The sequence below is a fragment of the Coregonus clupeaformis genome, unplaced genomic scaffold (genome assembly GCF_020615455.1).
Source record: "Coregonus clupeaformis isolate EN_2021a unplaced genomic scaffold, ASM2061545v1 scaf2441, whole genome shotgun sequence".
Taxonomy (NCBI): Eukaryota; Metazoa; Chordata; class Actinopteri; order Salmoniformes; family Salmonidae; genus Coregonus; species Coregonus clupeaformis.
In genome coordinates, this window is record NW_025535895.1 from 62,215 (window position 1) to 68,199 (window position 5,985).

General features: G+C 38.1%; 1 pseudogene; it reads right to left on the reverse strand.

The window, feature by feature from the left end:
- Positions 1 to 762: 762 nt before the first annotated feature.
- LOC123488740 lies at positions 763 to 5,252 on the reverse strand (annotated as a pseudogene).
- Between the last annotated feature and the right edge of the window lie 733 nt (positions 5,253 to 5,985).

Sequence of the window (5,985 nt, forward strand, 5' to 3'; positions counted from 1 at the left end):
GCTTCAGCACTCAGCAGTCCCGTCCACTTGAGGCTGAGCCAGTGTTGCTCTAGACATTTCTACTTTACAATAACAGCACTTACAGTTGACCGAGGCAGAAATTTAACAAACTGACTTTTTGGATAGGTGGCATCCTATGACGGTGCCACGTTGGAAGTCACTGAACTCTTCAGTAAGGCCATACTACTGCCAATGTTTGTCTATGGAGATTGCATGGCTGTGTGATCGATTTTATACACCTGTCAGCAACGGGTGTGGCTGAAATAGCCAAATCCACTAATTTGAAGGGGCGTCCACATACTTTTGTACATACAGTGTGTTCTATAAAACACATTGATCTTTTTTATTTGTATTTTTAATCCTCTCTAATGACTTCCAAACACTTGTACTTGGGCTGTATTCAATCCGTAGTGTTGAAAAGTTACAGAGTGCCCTATCAAAGCGTTTACCGTGAACGTGGGAACATTGCCTTTCAATTTCAATCACGCTGTGACGCTAAACTTCAGTGCTACGGATTGAATCCAGTCCTTAGAAATGCTTGAGAATTTTTTTTTTTTTTTATCTTAATGTCTAATATATAACCAATAGTCAATGACAAGGTTGACCCACATCCCATCACCTCAAACACAATTCAATCATTATGATTAAATCATTATCATTAAATCATTATCATTAAATCATTATCATTACATCAAATGTATCCAAAGAATTAAACACCAAACCTGATACAAGAGCTTGATTATTTATCAAGTTTATTGACACATTAGTGATACATTTAAATACTCTACACCATAAAGAGATTTACAACATGCTCATATCAAATATAATATATAGAAAAATACGGGGTTGATTTTTGGTCCCAGTCCGTTCCTGGTAATTACTGTGAAGCTCTGTTCATAATGTTATTGTGAAGCTCTGTTCATAATGTTATTGTGAAGCTCTGTTCATAACGTTACTGTGAAACTCTGTTCATAGCCGGTGATGGCCTATTCAGAATGGCCTCCACAGAGAAGGACAGAGACTGGCTGGACACGATCTTGGGCCCCGGCTGACTTAGACAGGAACTCCTTGCTGTATCTATCAGAGCCTTTGAAACTGTAGAAGTCCTTAGAAGGTCCTTCACGGTACTTTCTGGCTGCTTCCTCCAGCAGTTCTTTACAGTAGGGGCCCCGGAGCTCGACTCCGGCCCCGGTCCCAGCTCTCTCCCCAGCCCCAGCTCCTACCTCGGCCCCGGCCCTCTCTCTTTCTCCAGCCCCGACCCTAGCCTTCTCACTCAATGTCTGCTGGATGAGTGAGTGGAAGGAGTTGAGCTTCATGGATAGTGTGTGTTTGGCACTGTCCTTGCTCAGCTTGTTCAGGACATGTTCATGACTGGGAGGGTGAGGGTGAGGTTGGGGGTGAGGCTGGAGGGGAGGTGTACAAGGAGGGAAGGCCTGTCCGAAGCCTCTCTTCGGGGGAGAGAAGGCTGATCGTTCGCGGTGCCCCCCCTGGGTGAGAGGGGCCTGGGACTGGGCGGGGCCGTCCTGCTGCTGGGGGTCAGAACCCTCGGGGAGGCCCACAGCGACCCTTGACCCCTCCAGTTTGGCGGCAGTGACGGCAGTGGTTGCCGTGGCATCGTGGTCGGGCGGGAGGCTCTCTGCGGCAGCGGTCATCATCCTGGGATCCCAGACTGCACCTGGCTTCATGTTCTGACGGCCGTGGCATTGCGAGGCACTGCTGGTACAGGAGGGAGGGGGCCACGCGGCCACCATGAACCCCCGCGGAGAGGTCAGCGGAGAGGTCAGAGGGTACTGGCGGTAGGTGGTTGCCACGGAGACGTTGGAGGAGATGAGCTCCATGTTGCTGGGGCTGGCGCGTACTTCAGGTCCACACAGCTGGGCGACAGGAAGCGACAGAGGTCCTTGTTGTTGTGGTGAGGCTCCTCCGGGGCTGTCTTGTAGGACTTGTACTCTGCAGCATGGCGGACCAGACTGTTGGGGAAGAGCAGAGAGGCTGTGGCAGCCTGAGGGGGTTCTAGCATCTCTCTCTCCTTGTACTCTCTCTCCAGCATGATCCTCTCCAGCTCTTTGTCAGCAAACGCTCTCCTCTTCCTCATCCTGTCGCTGAGGGGCGGGAGGGGGGCTGGCCCCAGGTACGGGTCACCCTGCACCGGACGGTACCCTGCGAGGAGACAGAACAACTGAGGTTAGATGACATAGAGATAATAATATAATCATATATAATAATAATAATAATAATAATAATAATAATAATAATAATAATAATAATAATAATAATAATAATAATAATAATAATAATAATATAATATAATATATTCTAGTAAACTGCTAAAAGTAAACTTGATCGTTTCGTATAACTGTTCATTATATTGATGTTAACTGTTTGTTAAGAAGAAAAGTAATTGCATGCAAATTATTGCAGGTTTACGGTGTGGTTAGGCCTATAGGATAGATATTTTTTTTATCTACTTTTATGGATGTATCAATCAGATTATGTTAAATAAAGCAGGTTAGCTATCAATGCGATTAGGGTGAATAAAGCAGTTTAGATATCAATGAGTTTAGGTTAAATAAAGCAGTTTAGATATCAATGAGATTAGGTTAAATAAAGCATGTTCAATTCAATGAGATTATGTTAAATAAAGCAGGTTAGATATCAGTCAGATTAGGTTAAATAAAGCCGGTTAGATATCAGACAAATTACGTTAAATAAAGCAGGTTAGGTATCACTCAGATAAGGTTAGATAAAGCAGGTTATATATAAATGAGATTAGGTTAAATAAAGCAGGTTAGATATCAGACAGATTAGGTTAAATAAAGCTGGTTAGATATCAGTCAGATTAGGTTAAATATAGCCGGTTAGGTGTCAATGAGATTAGGTTAAATAAAGCAGGTTAGATATCAATCAGATTAGATATCAATGAGATTAGGTTAAACAAAGCAGGTTAGATATCAGTCAGATTAATTTACATAAAGCAGGTTAGATATCAGTCAGATTAGGTTGAATAAAGCAGGTTAGATATCAGACAGATTTGGTAAAATAAAGCAGGTTAGATATCAGTCAGATTAGATATCAGTCAGATTAATTTACATAAAGCAGGTTAGATATCAGTCAGATTAGGTTAAATAAAGCAGGTTATATATCAGTCAGATTAGGTTAAATAAAGCAGGTTAGATATCAATCAGATTAGGTTAAAATAAAGCAGGTTGGATATCAATCAGATTAGGTTAAATAAAGCAGGTTAGATATCAGACAGATTAGGTTAAATAAAGCAACGGTTAGATTTCAGACAGATTAGGTTAAATAAAGCAGGGTTAGCTATCAGACAGATTAGGTTAAATAAAGCAGGTTAGATATCAGACAGATTAGGTTAAATAAAGCAGGTTAGATATCAATCAGATTAGGTTAAATAAAGCAGGTTAGATATCAATCAGATTAGGTTAAATAAAGCAGGGTCAGTATCAGTCAGATTAGGTTAAATAAAGCAGGGTCAGTATCAGTCAGATTAGGTTAAATAAAGCAGGGTCAGTATCAGTCAGATTAGGTTAAATAAAGCAGGGTCAGTATCAGTCAGATTAGGTTAAATTAAGCAGGTTAGAAACCAGTCAGATTAGGTTCAATAAAGCAGGTTAGATATCAGTCAAATTTGATATAAGTGAGACTAGGTTAAATAAAGCAGGTTAGATATCAGACAGATTAGGTTAAATTAAGCAGGTTAGATATCAATGAGATTAGGTTCAATAAAGCAGGTTAGATATCAATGAGATTAGGTTCAATAAAGCAGGTTAGATATCAGACAGTTTAGGTTAAATAAAGCAGGTTAGATATCATTCAGATTAGGTTAAATAAAGCAGGTTAGATATCAGACAGATTAGGTTAAATTAAGCAGGTTAGATATCATTCAGATTAGGTTAAATAAAACAGGTTAGATATCATTCAGATTAGGTTAAATAAAGCAGGTTAGATATCAATGAGATTAGGTTCAATAAAGCAGGTTAGATATCAATGAGATTAGGTTCAATAAAGCAGGTTAGATATCAGACAGTTTAGGTTAAATAAAGCAGGTTAGATATCATTCAGATTAGGTTAAATAAAGCAGGTTAGATATCAGTCAGATTAGGTTAAATAAAGCAGGTTAGATATCAGACAGATTAGGTTAAATAAAACAGGTTAGATATCATTCAGATTAGGTTAAATAAAGCAGGTTAGATATCAGTAAGATTAGGTTAAAAAAAGCAAATTAGATATCAGACAGATTATCTTAAATAAATCAGGTTAGATATCAGACAGATTAGGTTAAATTAAGCGGTTAGATATCAATGAGATTAGGTTAATAAAGCAGGTTAGATATCATAGATTAGGTTCAATAAAGCAGGTTAGATATCAGACAGTTTGGGTTAAATAAAGCAGGTTAGAATTCAGGGTTAATAAGGTTAGATATCAGTCGATTAGGTTAAATAAAACAGGTTAGATATCATTCAGATTAGGTTAAATAAAGCAGGTTAGATATCAGTAAGATTAGGTTAAAATAAAGCAGGTTAGATATCAGTCAGATTAGGTTAAATAAATCAGGTTAGATATCAGACAGATTAGGTTAAATTAAGCAGGGTAGATATCAATGAGATTTGGTTAAATAAAGCAGGTTAGATATCAATGAGATTAGGTTCAATAAAGCAGGATAAATATCAGACAGATTAGGTTCAATAAAGCAGGTTAGATATCAGATAGATTAGGTTCAATAAAGCAAGTTAGATATCAATGTTATTATGTTAAATAAAGCAGGTTTGGTATCAGTCAGATTTGGTTAAATAAATTACGTTAAAATATAGAAAGTATTGAATATAAGCTCAATTATTTATGTATCGTCCTTTTCCACTTTAAAAGCATTTCACAAAACATCTAAAATTGTATTTTACCTGCTTAGTTCTATCTGTACCTATAAAATAAAGACATTGTAACAAGTCTGAATGAGAGCGAGAGAGAGAATGAACACCAGTTCATTCAGTAAAACCATTACTAGAAAACACGACAAAGTAGTCTCCTGTCTCCTGCCTTACAAAATAATATAATTGCATAGGATAGGATAGAATTGTATATTATGAAATAGAATAGGAAATGATAGAATAGAATAGACTACAATAGAACTGTGTTACCTTCCAGAATGCTCTTAGCCAGCATCGTTGATGGTCTGATGTTTCTCTGGTAGATAGATCTTCTCTCCGCTGGAATCTGCTTCCCACAAATTCCCTTTTTATCCTGATAAAATTACAGAACAAAAAAAGTAATAATTAATCGTGTATTATATGTGCAAAATAATAACTACGTGCATTATTATGCGTTCGATACCAGTCCCAAGGTTTAGAAAATATTAGATAAGTGATAGCAAGAGGCTACTTATAATATAAATATTTGTATTAATCTATTATTTAGATTAAGTTGAGTTCATCATTCTAGCCTGTTACTTTGTTTGGTGGGGAAATAAATAAAATAACTCTACTAAACTAAAACGAAACGTTTAAAAATATAGTCTGTGTTAGACTTCGCTGTCCTGATCATGTCAATGCAAAAGATCCAAACAGGACATGATTTCAAATTAGGCCCTTTTTACAATGTAAAAATGACATATGTTTGTAGTCAATGAAGACAGTTGGAATACATTTGAAATTAAAATGATTTTAAGATACAGTTTTGGCAACATTGTTCCCAAAAAGTTGCTTGTGAAACCAACGAGTTTTACACCCACTCGAATGATTTAAAATAATAATAGTAAAAATAAAAAAACACACACCACACACTTAATTAAATAACATAATTTATTAGAATCACACACCCACCTCTGTGGCTTGTTGTCTCCCGCAGTGCCACCTGAGCCGCCGCGACCCGCTGTCTCTCCACCACCAGCAGACGGTTGGCACACTGGCAGTCCCTCCAGCAGCAGAACCGTTTATGCCCCTTCAGACAAGACACCACGCCGTGGTTCCTGCA